Source organism: Tamandua tetradactyla, chromosome 13 (genome assembly GCF_023851605.1).
Source record: "Tamandua tetradactyla isolate mTamTet1 chromosome 13, mTamTet1.pri, whole genome shotgun sequence".
In the NCBI taxonomy this organism is placed as follows: domain Eukaryota; kingdom Metazoa; phylum Chordata; class Mammalia; order Pilosa; family Myrmecophagidae; genus Tamandua; species Tamandua tetradactyla.
This window is the reverse complement of record NC_135339.1, coordinates 38,344,157-38,361,339: the sequence shown is the minus strand read 5'-3', so window position 1 is coordinate 38,361,339 and position 17,183 is coordinate 38,344,157. Positions and strand designations below refer to the sequence as shown.

The following is a 17,183-nucleotide window of genomic DNA, read 5'->3' as shown; positions in this document are numbered from 1 at the left end:
AGCTTGAAAATCAAACTCAGCTACCTGCACATCAAGCCTTGGGGCCAGAGATGAATGGAATGCTGGAAATATAAAATTGGTTTCTAGGTTTCTGCTCCTTTCATTTCTACCCATATAGAATTGAAGACAGAGAAAATCAAATTTGTTGCTCCCTAGGGTACTGCTAAAGGTATGTTCTACAACTTAACTGGGCATGGTGCTTCAACTATTCAGCTCTGGTGACTGATATCAGTTCAGTTTTTCCCCTGGGGACTCCATGGTGTGTTAGGAGGTTACTAAACCCCTGACATCAGAGGCTGAGGACAGCTGTTATTCTAAAGGGCTCACTCACGAGTGGAGAATGGTGGCGGCAGAACTTCTGAAGTGGCGACACTCTATTAAGTCTGTTAACTACCCAACCAACCCCAGACAAGCTCCATCCTGCAAGTGAATTATAGAGATGCAGAGAGAGCAGATGCTTCAGTCTCTTGGGCAAAGAAAATATTCCTCTGATAGAAATACCAGCACAGTGGAAACTGTCAGAAAGGTAATTTAACATAGATATATGTTATTAAGTATGATTGTACATATCAGAGAAGGTCCTGAGAAGCTTTAGTGTTGGTTGGTTCAGTGATATAATGGAAAACATGTTAGTAAAACATATCCCTTAAGATATTACCTTTATTCATTAGTAGCAGCCAAAAGAGCAGACATGTCAGAAAAACTGTATTTGAGTCCTCACACTGCTGCAACGGGTTGTGTTGGCCTGGATAAATCACCTACCAGTTTTGGTCTTTGTTCCCCATTTGTAAAATTCTAATTTATCTCTGTGGAATATTCCATAGTCCATTCTGAAAGTCTAATGTGATTGAGCTGAGATTTTTTGTGATTAAACTCCATTAACCTTTATTGAAGAAGGAAACTTTTGCAATGTGCTAAGGAACTCTACCTACATAGACTAACATGTGATTTACCAGATGAAAGAACCAGGTATGGAGTACATCAGTGAAATATATCCCTTCAAATACTATATTTTTTAATAAGTAAGCAATGAAAAAAATGAAGGCTAGAGCTTTCAAAGTTTTCACACATTATCTCATCTGATCCTCATAGAAACTCTATAAGGTAAGTTACCATTCCAATTTCACAGAAGAAAAGTGCTGAGATTTAAAGATGAGTAATTCCTTGCTAATGTTTATATAATTAATAAATGGCAGAGAAGGATTTTAGCATTCATGCTCTTGAATTTTACCCCACTATGAACTGTGAAGCCAATGACTATGATGATATTGGGAATCCTTTTGTACTTTGTTATATACTTTTCAATTTTCAACCAAATGCTCATAATTGTATCATTGAGGAATATCTCATATATAGCTGTTACTTTATGAGATGAGCTCCTAGAAGGTGGTTGAAAGGTTCTTTCTAAAGGTATTTGAATCCTCATAGATACTCAGTATTGACTGTCTACCAAGTAAATAATATACTCAAACATATTGAAAGTTATTATTCAGACATATTAAAATAATATATCTATTATTCAAATATTTCCAGACTGTTATGATAATTAGAATAAATAATTATGTAAAACATTGCTGAATTAGTAGTAAGCGTTGTATCAAGTGATATTTTCTCAATCAGTGGACACTAAAAGTATAACTAATATTGCTTGGAGTTTTTGAAACTTTGGATATTAAAAAAGAGGCTGGATAAAATTTCTGGGGTTATAGAAATGCTCTATATCTTGATTCAGGTGTGGTATTTACATTGGTTAAAATGCACTGAATTATAGACTTTGGATTTATACATTTCACTATTACGCATTTTGCCTCAATTAAAATAAATAAGGCCTCAGGATACTTAGAAAGTTGATATCTCTGAAGTACAGAAATTTCTGAAACCCTGTCTAGCTTGCCCCTTAGAGGCAATACTTGGGGTGTGTCTAGAAAGCGTGAAAACAGCTGTTATACCTACCAAGGTGATCGGACATAGATCTGTGTACGCAGAAAGTGAATATGATTGTAATTTGGCAAGTGGAATCTAATTGAATGGGGGAAAAATAAAATAAAAGTCAATACAATTGATTAGATTCTGTGAAGAGAAGCAGAGTCTACCTCAAGCATAAAAAAGATGACTGAGGACTATCTGATACGCTCCAGAGAAGAAGTGTGCTGAATCTAGTAGATTCAAATTTAGGTATGAAAGAGGTATTCTCTTGGGTGGCAATGCAGATCACAGTATTTCATCTTGGCTTAGATAAAATGGGCCCTAAAATAGCAACCTTTCTTTACTATGATTCCTACTCGTGATTTGGCTTTTCAGGTAACCTAATTCTTGGATGTGGATGCCCTGAGCAGAAGATGTAAAACTGTAGACATTGCAAAGGTCTATTAAGTTAGCACTCTGGATGATGTAACTAGTCCCTTTTAAATTTGGTTAATGTGAGCCAGTTTACTGCCTGATCATTTCTAAAGACCTCAATTTGAAGTGCATGGCTCTTTAAGGCTGTGATGGCTCCTTGTGTTCAAGAATAAATTTTGATTTTGAAGTGATAGAAATGCAACTCAAACTTGCATAAGCAAAAGCAAGCATCTACTGGCTCATTTCACTTAGAAGTTCAAGGTGGCACTACTCTTAGGTGAGCTGAGTCAAGGTGCTTAAATAATTTGATGAAGGGCTCTTTCTTCATTGCTATACTCTACTCTACTTCCCTATTAGCTCCATTTTTAGTCAGGCTTTCCTTTTGTCCTGATAAAATGGCTGTCAACAGATCTAAATTAGTCCTGAATTCTAAAACATTCCAATGGGAAAAGAGAGAACCTCTGTTTATAACATTTCCTTTAAGATCTTGGATGAAAATGTAATTGGTTTGATTTGGGTCAAGTGGCTAAATTTGAACCAATCACTGGGACCAAAGAAGTGCAATGCATCTCGGGTCCTAGGCCCCTGCTGCTGCTGACAGCCCCTCCTACTTCATATAGAAAGGATGGGAGTAGGTGGTTCCTAAATGGAAAGTATTCCCTAATATCAGACAAGGGAAGAATGGAAGCTAAGCAGGTAAAACACACAAAAATCTACCACTCCCCTCAAAGTCACACCGATCTGTGAGGCTTGGTCTGGCTTGCCAGCTAATAAGCCTTGTCTTGTCATTGTCTCTTCTTCAGTTTATCTCCTTTTCTCTCCCAGCCAACACAGGAAACTAAGAAAACATCACTGGTTAGAGCTTATAAATGTCTTTTAAAACCAATTTATTCTAAATTTAATTTAGGGAAATAAATCAAATACAATTTGGAGCTATATCTTAAGGGTATGACTCCAATAATAATCCTCAAATAATTATGCATCTGCTGAGAGCAAAGGATGTTCTGAAACCAAAAAATAATTTTTTTTGAGACATGCTACATTATTTTTGGATTTTTCATCCTCCTCTTCTAGTCCATTGTGATTGAACGTGGTTGGGATTTTTTTTTTGTCATAATATACAAATAAATAAACAAGAAGTGAACATAAAAAGGCTGCTTTGTGATAATGGAACAGCCATACATTATTTTGTTCTCCAACTATTCATGGAGCACCTATTGTGCACCTAGAACTTTCCAAAAAGTAAATAGTATTAAAGTTTTATTTATGTGATTATGTACCAGAGATAATTATAGATAGGAATGATTTTAGAAGTCATGTTTTCAATGTCCAACATGGTGTGTTCATGACAAAATAGTCAGGAACGGAGTAGACTGTAATAGCAGCCACAATGTAAGGGCACAAAAATGTGCCATGAGTATGGAAATGTAGGTTGTTTAAAAATGAGGTAGACACCTATACTGGTTTCCTGTTTTTTTGATGTAACATCACCACAGGCTCAATGGCTTGAAACAAGATAAATTTATTCTCTTACAGTTCTAGATGTCAGAAGTCTGAAATGGGTCTCACTGGACTAAAATCAAGGTGTCAGCAGTGCTGCATTCCTTTTTCAAAGCTTTGGGAAAGAATCTGGTTTCTTGCTTTTTCCAGCTTCTGGAGGCTGCCTTTAATCCTTGGTTCATGGCCTCTTCTGATGTTCAAAGTCAACAATGGCTGGTTGAGTCTTTCCTACATCACATCAATCTGGTTCTCTCTCTTTTTCACCCCACTTCCACTTTTGACCCTTAAGATTGTACTGGGCACACCCAGATAATTCAGTATAATCTCCCCATCTCAAAATCATTTTATTAGCAACCTTAATTCCATCTGCAAACTTAATTCCTTTTTGAAATATAACCTATTGGAATCACAGCTTCCAGGAAGTAGGATGTGTACATCTTTGGGAGCTCTTGTTCTACTGCAACACCCAGATTGGATTTGGGGGATTAGACAAGCCTTCCTGGAGGAAGATTTAAAGAATGGATAGGAGTTTTTGAACTCTGGAGAAGAGATACTTTATAGGCAGCTACAAAAGTACACCACTCAGATCTTCCTTCAAGAAAGAGCATGCCATTCAGCAGTCAGGAGTGAGTTAGATGAGCATTCAACTACAGCACCTTCAGATCTGTCTCAGCTTTTTTCAGGCAGCCTAGTCAATAACTAAGCATGGCAAGTGTACTAGGGTCTGACTATTTCTGCCCGACACTGGACTCCTCTAACAGGCCATCTTTGCTGGAGCTGCCTGTTGGGTTACCTGAGGCTCTACCTGCCTGTCCAGTATAGGTGTCAGATTTGCATTTTGGTCTGAATTGGTCTGCACTGTGGCCTGAATTGTGGTGTGAATTGATTGGGCTTTATTCTTCATCCATCCCTTTGATCAGCCACCAGTATTAACCCTTATTGGGAAGTGAATTATATACTACAGGAAAACATGTTCTTAATCTATTCTTGCGGATGAGAACCCATTATAAATAGAAGCTTTTGATGAAATCACTTTTGTTATGATGTGATCACCTGAAGTGGGATGGATCCTAATCCTCTTACTGGAGGCATTCTTGAGAAGGCCACAAAAAGTAGTCATGGGGACCAACCAGAAGTTGCAAGTCAATGGAACCCAGAGAGAAAGGAGGAGGTGCCACCATGTGCAATGCCACGTGACAGAAAAGCCAAGAAACCACACAGATTGCCAGCCAGTCAGAAAATATCAACCCTGGGAGGTAGCAAGCCTTCCAGCCTCTGAAACTGTGAGGTAATAAATTCCTTTTCTTAAGCCAACCATTGTATGATATTTGTTTTAGCAGCTAGGAAACAAAAACACCCCACAAACAATCGAAGACCTACTTACCTCTCAGCATCTGTTTTCTGGAGGACCACAGGAGCACTGGTTTATAGGTGAGAGAGAACAAGACCTGGAAGTAGTTCAGAATACCTGGAGCACAAAGTTCAAAAGTGGACCTAGGTTTAGAATTCTGCGTGTGCTTTGGGGGTTGTATTAGTCAATGCAGGCTAACTGCTGTCATAAAAGTTCCCCATTTCTGTGGTTTAACATAGCGAATGTTCCTTTCTCTCCAGGCAACAAGCCACATAGGTGTTCTTGGCCAAGCAGCTCTCCTGGGGACTCTGCTCCAAGCAGCAACTCGTAACCTGAACCTTCTCCAGAATTTCTAACCTTTACCCTGCAGTCAGGAGTTGGGAAAATAGACTGGGAGGATCACATATAGGAGAGCTGTATGGGCGAGTGATGCAGCTCATATTTTTGTTGAACGACTACCTAGATCCTGTGGCCACAAGAGGTAAATAGGCTTGACTGGATGGAGAGGACTAGAGGGAGAAGTGTCCAACCCAACTTTATGTGATGAAGGGTTACTGTCATGGGGCCATGTGCCAGACACCCCAGGACTGGTGGACATTCAACAATGTCAAATGAATGAACTTACTGTTAGACCCAGGTTCATATCCCAGCTCTATTATTTGGCCTTGAGCAGGTTACTTAGTTCTAAGCCTCTCTAAGCCTCATTCTCTTAATGTGAGAGATGGGTACAAAACTGTCAATGATAGGATTGTTATGAGATTTCTAAGTGCCTAAGCATATAGTAACTAAAACTAGCATTTACTAAGTAACAAGCACTTTTGAGGTGATTTGTATTTATTACGTCATTTGATTTTTACTGAAACCCTCCATTTTGGAAAGTATTCTGATCCTTAGTTTATAGATAAGGAAACAGGCACAGAGGCATTGAAACATCTTGCTTGATGTGATTTGAAACCTAGCCAGGAGCAGGTGATGTGCAGTGATCCAGGCTAACAGGCTAGTGGCTGGTATTAGAAAAGTTTGAAACAAAATCCTGATGAGGGGTGACAGTCTAGTGCTTAGGAGAGTTTGACAATAGTAAAAGTGAGCTTTCATCCTGGGAAAACTGCTGTACAGAATAAATGATCAACACAGGGACTGTGGCATGGGGAACCAAAATAAGGGTCCAGGTCCTGGAACCACTGTACGAAGTAGAAATGAACTTAGAAACAATGTGGAGATCTTGCACCTGAGCTGTGGCCCAAGGTTAGAAACAGACTAGCAGAAAGCATAGAATGAATATGTGTCATCTGGAGGGCTCTGACCTGCATGGAGTCAGTTTGGAGGTTACTAAGCTGCAGATGGTCACCAGCAAGCCCCAGCCAAGAGGTGGGAGAGAAAAGTTGGTGGGACCGGAGCATGAGGCAAGTTTTCCCGGCCATGTTATTGATGGCACTAAATTACTGGCTTTGCAGTCATGACTGTGCATGGACGCGTGCGTGGGTGTACATGTGTTGTGTTGTTAATCATCTTCTAGTGTGGGTGGCGTTATTGCTAGAATGCCTTCTTTTTTTTTTAAACCAGCAATTCTGGTTGTTTTTTTTTTTTTTTTTACATGGGCAGGCACCAGGAATTGAACCCGTGCTAGAGTGCCTTCTTCATAGACCTCTGTTGGATTCCTAAAACATTTCTATAGCCACCTTATCAAGATGATTATCCAGAAAAATAAGCTTGTTTTGTACAAGCAAACAACCAACACTAACAAAAATAATAATGCAAAACTGAATTTAAAACTCCTTCTAAATGAATCACCACAATAAGAAAACCTTTTAAATTTTTTAAAACCCTGTGACAAGATTTTAGGCCAAGGAGTTATTTAAACAGTATCTTTAAAATATGCAGACTCTTCCTAACCTTTTGCTGTATGAGAAAATAAATACTGCTCCATGTATAATGACTAACCAAGGGGTATTTTTAGGAAAAGGTTGGGAAGAAATAAGGCAGATAACAACAAAGTTCCCCTCTACCAATTTTCCTTTTTCTTTCTTTCTTTTTTTTTTTTTAAATCTAGAATTGGAAAGGAAAAAACCTGGCCTGGCTTAGGAAAGGAGCACTGTATTCAGCACTCATTCTTGAGGTTCTTTCTTATCTCGATGTCCTTTGAAGGAGAGTGTGGGACTAAGCCGACAGAGTGAGGGTAAAGGATAGCTTCATTTCCACGCAAGTTTGTGTATGATTCAAACTCACAGCACAGTTAAATGTATTTTGGGGGGTAAGGTACAAAAATTGAGATTCTTTTAGTCTGACGTAAATTTCTCACAAACTAGTTGTTAAGGAGCAAGAAAATCCAAATCCGGGTCTGCACTCTATTTTGGCAAGCATCTGAAATTTTCTGGGCCTGTTATTTCCTCTGCAAGCCAAACAGTTTTGAATAGATATAAATTTTCAAAAATCCTGGCACTTTGGCAATGAAGGCTAAATATAGAGAACAAGCTCACATATGCAAGTTATAATGAAGCGAGAGTTATGCCAGTTTGAAGCCTATGGTTCATGAATTTTTTTAAAAATCTGCAGAAATGGTAAGGAGACTCCAAAAATAATAACAGCATTAATGGAGTGCTAAAAGCAAGATTAGAGATGGATGTTGTAGCATTTCTCTCATTCTTCCTTTGAGGCATGTCAAATTAGGCATTTATTTTTCAACTCTAGAAGGCAACGCAGAACTGCCTGGCTCCAACACTTGAGCTGATAGTAATATCTGCAGATGTGTCTTACCATATGACAGGCACTGTTGCAAGCAATGATCTCATTGAATCTTTACCACACCCTTCATGCTCATGCACACCATTTTATAGATGAGGAGACTGAGGCCTGGAGCCAACAGCACCAGAGTAATGAGTGGTAGATCTGAGAATGGAGCCTAGTTTGTTTGACTTCAGAGCTGTGCTCCTTCCACTATGACATGCAGCTTCAACAGTGGAAATGTGACCTGCACTGGAGTGAAAGTGACAGCCTAATTTGGGAATTGAAGAGAATGAGGCTGGCTGCAGAAAGAAAACCTTTGCACAAATGTATATTTTGTTAAAGATTTGTATTTTCTCAAAAGCACTGAAAACCTAAATCTTTTTGAAAAACATCTCACAGATCCCTAACAACTATCCAAGGAGTCACTGAGCACCATAAAACCTGTTTTGAAAATCCCTGTCTAGATGATCTTTAGTTAACCTCGAGTTAACTCGAAGGTGTTAAATTTGCATCTGTCCTTCACTGATCTTTAATTATTAATATAGGATAATCTCTATTTTTAGAAGGCCAGATATGTTACTCTTGCTAGTTTTCCTTCTAGGGCCCTGCTGTTTTCTAGGGTGTTCTGTGTTTGTCCAAGTCTGGTGATTATGAAATAAACAGAGGTGAAATTTTGGATGGATGAAGTAAGAACAGGAGAGAGGTGCATTGCATTTAGCTATGAGTCCAGGAATGAAAGATGATTGGACTAAGCAAGTGACCCTCATACATATAATCAGTCTCCCTCTGGATAGTAGAAGTCACATGCCCAGGGACTGGGCTGGCCCACATGGCTGGATTCATTGCTGAAAACAAGACTGAATGTCGTAGCCTGTGATGCATCACAAAAGGCTGCTAGTCATGGAGTAGTTGAGCCAAGTATACTTAATGCTGCTCTAGCCCTGAAGGGGAAATTTGTTCTTCCTGGGGTCTGGGGTCTAAAGGATTTACATGATTCTGAGGCCTTTTTTTTGAAGGATTACATTCTAAGAATTGCTTCTTGATCATATCTTCCTCGTTGTCTTTCTTAAGTCCCAGCTCCATCCGGGGTTTACCCTGGTAGAGGTTCAGATATTTTGAGATATTGCTGGCATGAAAATACAGCCTGTTGCATCCTCAAGAAGAAATAAAGTATGTTTGCGTGTGTGTGTAATTTATCTCATGATCTATACACACACACACATACACACACATACATGAACACACACATTGTTTTTTCCTAAAGCACATGCATACCAAAAGCAATGCAATAAGGAGAGGCAGCTAGGCCTACAGTTAACATGGAGTCAAATTTTTCAGGATTGAATTTGCTATTAACAATGTACAGCTTTGGGTGAGTCTGTCTTAGAAAAGTAATATCCTCTTCATGTAGAATGTTCTGATTGTATGGTTAGAAAGATTGGATGTTGGAAAATTATAAAACTTCAAAAATTTGATAAGACTGTTCTATTTTGAAACAACCATGAGCACCAAGTACCACGCAGGTAAGGGGATCAGAGCCCTGACCAGGTCAGCTTTGACTCCTCTTAGGGCTTACCATATGTCCATTATTTCCGCTTGACAAATAATCTAAGCTCAAGAGGTAACTTTAAGCTTGGAAAATGCAATTAAGTAGGAAGTATCACACTTTTACATCTTTTCCTAATCTTTTTCAATGTGCGTGTGTATGTGAAAGTCTGTGTCTTTGAGTGTGTGTAGATGTGTCTGCACAAATATATGGCTGGATCCTGTCAGCAGCCTCTGGCTCCCTCCTCTTCCCCCTCCCCCTTACCTTGTGGCACTCCATACAGAGTGGGAAATTGCTATTGTACTGATCATTTCAAGCAAATAAGAGAAAGGAGTAGAAGTTGCCCCACAGAGCACACACCATTTTGCTTCAAAAATTCCAATTTTCTATTTAGCTCCTAGCTAAATCTTATCTCCCTCTGGATATTTTCCCCATGTAGGATGTTCTGCTCCTCTTCTCACCTTATAAATGTCACAATTCAGCAGTATTAAAAAAGGCTGGTGTCTTACTGACAGCTACCATTCCTTATCCAGGTGAGGGAAGTTATGAAGCCCCCAGATATCAAACACATGGACGTATAGTCATATATTCTGAAAACTGGACTCATACTGTATATTTTCTAACTTCTTTATCACAAATATTTTGTTCATTTCCTTATGTTGTAGAACATGCCTCAAGAAAACATGATTTTTAATGACTTCCCAGAAAGTGAACTTCTGAAATAAGAAAAGGAATGGCGTCATGAAGTGGACACTGGGAGACATTTCATGGCCCTCATTATCCGTGATAGGTCAGGAGGAGGCTCAGCTCTCCCTGGGGAAGCAAAAATGTTGGGAACATAATACGGAGCCCCCCTTTTGTGCTTTACATTCATAATCCCATTTAATACTCCCGAAAAACTTGGGAACTCTTATTATCTCCATTTCACATATGAGGAAACTGAGGCTCAGAGATATCAAGACAGCTAGTATGGAGTAGACCTTGGATTTGGAGCCAGAACTGCCTGACTTCATACCTTCGCTCTTTCTATTTCACCACACTGCCCCTCTGAAGGGTAACTGACTGGAGTCTTAAAGAAAATGCCCCATATAGCCTCATCAAAAACTTTTAAAGTTAGGAGTGAGGGTAAGAATTAGGTTATTCAGAATCAGAGTGACAAATACAATGTCCATGTGCTTCATGTTTTGTTCCCAGAAGCCTAGAACTGGAGTCTTGAGGCCAGATAGGGAAGTCCTTCTCTCTTCAGTGAGGCAGGTATCAGAGGAGGCTGTACATGGCTGAGGAGCTGCTGAGAAGATGCATAGCTCAGGTTGGGAGAAACAGAGCCAGCTCAGGGAGGCACTGGGAGGGACTAAGAATCTATGAAAACTCTGCAACACTCCTGAACAAGTAGAAGAAGCTTGTATTCTTCTAGCTGGTTTTCTAGCAAGTCAGGATTGGGGGCACTATGAGAATCCTATGAGTTTTGAAGCCTATGTCAGCCAAAAGTCTTTGGCAGAATTTAATAATCTTGGCAATTAAATTCTGATCTCTATTTAATCATAATTTCTTAAAACACTAAAACATTTTGGTTTGCTCAGTTTGCGCTTTTCCCTTTTGTTTCTAATCTGTCTCTGTTGATCCACCCTTTCTAACTGGGCTTGACTCTCGGATGCCAGCAAGGGGCTGGATGAGTGTTCAAGGAAGTGACTCCCCAAAAGGCCAGCAACCCAAGAGAGCTCCCCAAAGCCACCTGGAATAAGAGCTTCCATCTCCATTCCAGGAGCTTGCTATTCAGTTATAATGGCAGATGGCATAGGCTGTCACAGACACTGTTATGCTTATGCTGCTCTGTGAGCTGATAGAGAAGCATGAGCAGGCAAGATGCCCAAGATGGTCTCAAATGTGCCACCTAGGGCAAATCTTTTATTTCCAACCCCAAATGTTCATCAACTCCCAATCATAGGGCCCAATTCCACCTAACCTAATGCAGCTCTTCAAGGCCTCTGTGTAATTCCTTCTCTATTTTCAAGCCTATGTACCTTGAACAGGCTGGTAGAGAAATATTCTTCTTACTGACTAGCTCATTATCACCTAATCTCACCACTGTAATACATTACATTCTGCCAAAAAAAAAAAAATCATAAAGTATTTCCAAGCATGGACAGTCCAATTAATTATGTCCTATTTTATATAACCTAATATATTTCTCATTAATATTGCTTAAAGTAACACTCTCCCTACCGGGATATGATAATGTCACCACTCCCTGCATGCACCTTTACCAACTAAGGGGAAAATTTGCTAGCGCCAGAGGGTATGGTGCCAGGTTAGGAGTTTGAGATAGTGGTGTTGGGATAGTTCTGGAGATGGGCTCCCAATGGTGAGGTGGGTGGGAAAGAGCTATCACAGGAATTCTTCCCACCTGTGAATGTCCTTAGCAAGCTGGAGCCACTGTGCCCTCCAATCCCATGCCAACATTGCCTTCATTTCTCTCTCAATGGCTCCTGCTGACTGTCATAGTAGCCTAGGCAGCTGTGAGGGTCAAAAGATGTGCACAATTATACAGACCCCCTTTACCCCTTTCCAAGGTCTTACGTAGCCTCATGGTCACTAGGGCATTGCAGCATATTCTTCCAAGGGTGAGAGATATCAGAGGAAATGAGGCATGAAAGAGTTACAAGGCATTCACCCTGGTTCTCATGAGCATTGTCACTGATTTCTGTCATCTGGGAATAGTTTGAACCCTCCCTTTTCCAGCTGCCCTGCTCTGGAGGCACTCACATGTTTATGGCCCAAGCAGTAGTTACAATGAACTGCAGACATGCGGATCGGGGAAAACTGACAAGATTAGCCACCTGTCATAAGGACAGTTTGTAAAAGAGATAGTAAAGGGCCTCCTGTACTACAAAGCACCATTTTATTTTCATTAAAAGATGAGTTACTCAGCAGATGTGCTTTCCCCCTTGTTAGTCAAAAATAGTCTTTTCAGCTTCTGCCAAGTCTCAGAAAATTCTTTGATCTCAACAGATCTGCACACTTCTTTTCCCTTTCTGCATTTCCCCATCGCCTGCTCCTCTAACCAAATATTGGTAAAAATAATTACCTAGCATGGAGTCCCTGGCCCTCTTCTGTTTTAGATGAATTAACTAATTCAATTCTCACAACTCCCCAATGAGAAAAGCACTATTATTACTATCCCTATACTGCAGAAGGAGAGGCAGATCCACACCCTAGCATTTCCTGGTGAGTAAGAGGAAGAGCGAAGGATTCAGTCTTGGTAAACCAGGCTCTAAAACACACATTCACATCCACTACTCTGTGGCATCCTTGAGAAAGGTGGTGTGACCCCAAGTTCTGTGAGCATCCGTTGGAATATGACCTAAGAGAGGGTGTGCCAACAACCAGGATGAATGTCTAGACCAAAATTTGGTCCTTGGAACCCTGTAATATAAACACTTTAATGGAGCCTGTGAAAAATCAGACTCATGGTCCACCCCATACTGATAGAATCAGAATCTCTGTTATGTGAATTATTTTTCAGGTTGTTATTAAAAAAAAAATCTCCACATGGTTCTATATACTCTCAAATTTGAAAACCTGTGAATGTGAAATTGGCAATTTTCTAGCTAGATTAACTACTGTAAAAATATGGTTATTTTATGCAGACATGTTTCTAACAGCTTTAAATTTATTAACTCATTTGATCCTCAGAGTAAACTATGAGACAGGTTATACTAAATGAGATCTAATTTGGCTATTGGGCAAAGTGCAACTCTTTGGCTCTAGAGTGAAATTTTAAGCTGATATGATATGTCCAAAAATTATTTTGGGGCATTATTTATTCCAAGATTCAACAAATATTTATTGAACAGTCTTCATTAAGCTTATTAGTAAAGAGTGAAATAGACACATACTTGTGTAATTTTAATGAAGACCACACTACAATAAAGTGCCGTGGATAGGAAGCTCTAAGGAAATAACGAATGAGTAATTAAGGTTTAAGGTGAAGGAGAGGAATTGGCACTTGAATTGGGGTTTTGAAGGATGGGGATGATTTTCTTGGGCTGAGGAGTCAAGGAAGTTCATCTAAGCAAAAAGAATACGGTCAAGGTATGGGGCTTACTAAAGCAAAATTACCTGTCTCTCTTTCTAGATGGGAAATTCCTTCCAGGCATATATTATGCCTGTGCCATCTCTATGACCTTGTTCCTCACAAGGTTATTATGGTGTACTCAACAAATACTGAATAAATGGATGGATGGATGGATAATGGAATGAATGAACAAATAAACATTATAAAATGTTTGAGAACTAGCAGGTACCTTAGTATAGAGTAGGCAGTAAAACTTGAAAGGTAGTTTGTTTGTAGCCCAATTCTGAAGACTTCCAGTATTCCATAGAAAGGAGCTTGGGCTTTATTTCATAGGAAATATGGATCCACCAACTTTTCTTGAGCATAAGAATGTCATGGCTTATTTGTGTTTTAAAATAACTCTGGCAGAGTGTAGAGGATGGTTTGGCAATGGATGAGTGTGGTTATGTGAAATTAATATCAGAGAAGGGAAAATTCTTAGGAAACTATGGTAAATTGTTTGAAAGATGATGAAGGCTGAACGTTGATAGGGAGGTAAGAAAGAGGAAGCACTTGAAAATAATTCAGGGACATCCAGCTTGGGTGATTGGTAAGAGTGTAATATCAATTTCTAATAGAAAAAACAGGAGAAGGAGCAGATTATTTTGAGTTGAGGAAGAGGACAATGAGTGAATTTAGATTTTTTGAGTTCGAGGACCATGTAGGGGGATATCCAGAGCAGCTTGCAATAACACTGAAGAGGTCAGGGCTAGAGATTATATTTGGGATTCAGGTGCTTCTGGGTATTAATTGAAACCATGGGAAAAGGTGAGATTCTCCAGGAAGGACAGAGTGACCAGAGAGAGAGGTGAGTTGAGCACAGAGCATTAGTAAGGGTCAGGTAACAAAAGAGCACAATGGATGGAGATTGAAAAATAGATAAAGGTTAGGGGGGAACTAAAAGAGGTAGCAAGGCAGAGGTTTGGAGAAAAAGAATGTGGACTCAATAGACCCACTGATGAAGTCCTTCTTGATATATATATATATATATATTTGTCACAAGTAGCAGAAACCTGCTTGAACTAACTTAAGCTGGGGAGAATAATTTAATAATAGGATTCAAGAGTTTTTGTTCAACCTAAAGGCAGACCATGTGGCTAGGTCTCACAGGAGATTGTAACCAGGAGTGGAAAGAAGTCAGGAAGCAAGGGAGATGCCTGTTCATTTCTCTAAGCAACTATTTCATTCTCTCTGCAGACTGACTCTCTGTTCTTGATCACCTCACAGTGCATAATTTACATATTTAGTAATTCCCTAAATCCCAAATCCAAGTCATTAAAGAAAGAATCTGCTTGGCCCCACTTGGGTCATTGCCCACTCATGATGGATCAACCATGGCCAGGGTGGGTGTGGACATGGGACATACAGTAAATACCTGGCAGCCAGGATTTGCCTCTGTGGATGAGGTGGGTAGTTCTCAGGAAAGGGCTACTCTGGGGTGGGCAGATGCCCCCAAAGGTATCTATTTCAAGATCAAAACAACTGCATAAAGGCTTGGTGGCCCAATCATAGAGGTGTCAATTACAAGGAAAATTGTGATTCCTTTTTCTTTACTCTCCTCTGGGCTTAGTTAGCCCAGAGGAAAAGTCACACTAGTGTCTCTGTGCTGATTCCTCTATAAGAATAAAAGAAATTGCTTTTGAAATGCTTTGACATCCTCAGGTCAAAGGGTCTTACATACAAAGGATTTATGTTTTGTTTTTTTTCTTTCCTTCCTCTAGGAAAAGCTAGAGCTTTCCCATTTGTTTTTGCTTTCCCCTTGGTCTCATTGATTCCCCAAATCGTACTAGCTGCTTTCTGGCTTTCATTAATCAAACTGCCACCTGTGATAGACTTCTGGTCCTTCATCTTACTTTGATTAATTCCATTCTCACATTCATCTCTCCAGCACAGTTTGCAGTGGATGATTTGTAAGGGGCAAAGCAGGATAGGGATAACAAGGGACTTGGGGTAGTAGAGTCATCTCTTGAATCAGATTGAGTCTGTTAACACAATTTTTTTTTTTTTCTCATTCCTTCCTGGTCTAAGAATAGCAGTACCAGCTGTACTTGCCTGAGCCATATCTAAATTAATGAAATAAAGTGGGATTATTGACATTTTCTTGCTTCAACTTGCAAATGTGCATCTTTGAATTTTCATCAACTAAAATGCTCTTATAATGGAAAAGTCACAGAAATGGGCTTGACATAAAAATGATAATGAACACTTTACTCATGCTAATTTTGCATTTGTATTCCTCTTACTTATGTTGTCCTTTTATCTATTTTGCATTTCAGAAATTAGTACTAAACTGAGTCAGTGAAAGGAAGGCAATGTGGCATAGTCAGTGAGGAAAAGAGCTTTGTGGTCACATTTGTGTCCTCTTTCCAGCTCTATTATGTAAGACCTGTGTGACCTTAGGGACATTACTTAATCTTTCGGAGTGTCAATTTTCATGCCTACACAATTAGGCTGTTTTGAGGTTTAAGTGACATATGTAGAGTGTAGCACAGTGTCTGACACATAGCAAGGGCTAATTAACATTGGGTCAACAAACGGTGTTTTGGTAGGGGGAGAGGGTAATTTCTCAGCCATGCTATATTCAGAATCTCTTGTGTCAGGCTTTGAGATAGAGAATGAGTTTAATGTGGTGAAGAAACCCAAGAGAGATCCTGTTTAGCAGGTGAAAACTATATACTTCTTGCTAGTGGGAATGGGGTCCTGTTCTCTTATATCCAGAGCACCTCCACACTCCATAGGAGTGAGTGACAGAATTAACTGTTTGAGAACCTAAGCCACCATCATATTTGGACAGAGCATATCTGGAGGGCCATGGGACTGGTTAACCTGGTCTGTTTGCCTGAAGGCCTGGATACTTCTGGACAAGAACTTTTCCAAGTAGAAGAGTGATTGTAGGTCACAGGCCAGGTTCATAAGGACAGTGATACTGAAAACCACACCTCATCTGCTGCTCAAATGTCCTGTGGTTCAGACTATAGGCATCCACCTGGGGCTTAGGTTAAAAGAAAGAAAGGTGGTGTTTACTCACACCTCTTTAGGACATTCAGAACATAAGACCACATGGCTTTGTAACTGGCTTATTACTACAAATCAGGATGCACTAAAATTTCCTCCTTGAGATAACTTCTAGAGCTTAAATAGGTCAAGGACACAGTGAGTTGAGCAGTAAGCTTGATCACCCAGGAGATGAGCAAAGAAAACTGCAAAGAATAAACAACCGAGGACCTTGGCAGCTGAGAAGACTAACTCACAGACACAGGTAAGACCCAGATAAGGGAGTTACCTGAGTGAGCGTATGGGATGGAGTGAGTGAAATGCCATCCATGGGGTTACCATGGCCCTAACTTACCCTCTTGTGATATAACCATCAGTGCAGTGCCTAACAAATATTTGTAGACTCAATTCTTGTTAATTAAGCAATTTATATGCATCCTACTCGTGCAGTGTGCTTTTGTTTATTTTGCTTCTAGGGGTTAATAGTAAAGTTAAAAAGTTCAAAAGAGTTCATGTGGTGGAAACGGGATTTGGTCTCTGAAAGAGACTTTGGGCAAGTTTCTTCATGTCTTATTGTCCCTTTTCCTACATCTATAAAGTAGGATTATTGGGAA

At 39.7% G+C, this 17,183-nt stretch overlaps 1 long non-coding RNA gene across 3 annotated transcripts in view; it reads right to left on the bottom strand.

Annotated features, from left to right (window-relative positions):
• Nucleotides 1–17,183, bottom strand: part of LOC143653103 (uncharacterized) — a 40,080-nt gene that overhangs the window by 14,709 nt on the left and 8,188 nt on the right. For all 3 annotated transcript variants that reach the window (XR_013161103.1, XR_013161102.1, XR_013161105.1), the window contains exon 2: nucleotides 5,225–5,308. This is a non-coding gene — a long non-coding RNA (uncharacterized LOC143653103). The remainder of the gene's footprint in view (nucleotides 1–5,224; nucleotides 5,309–17,183) is intronic.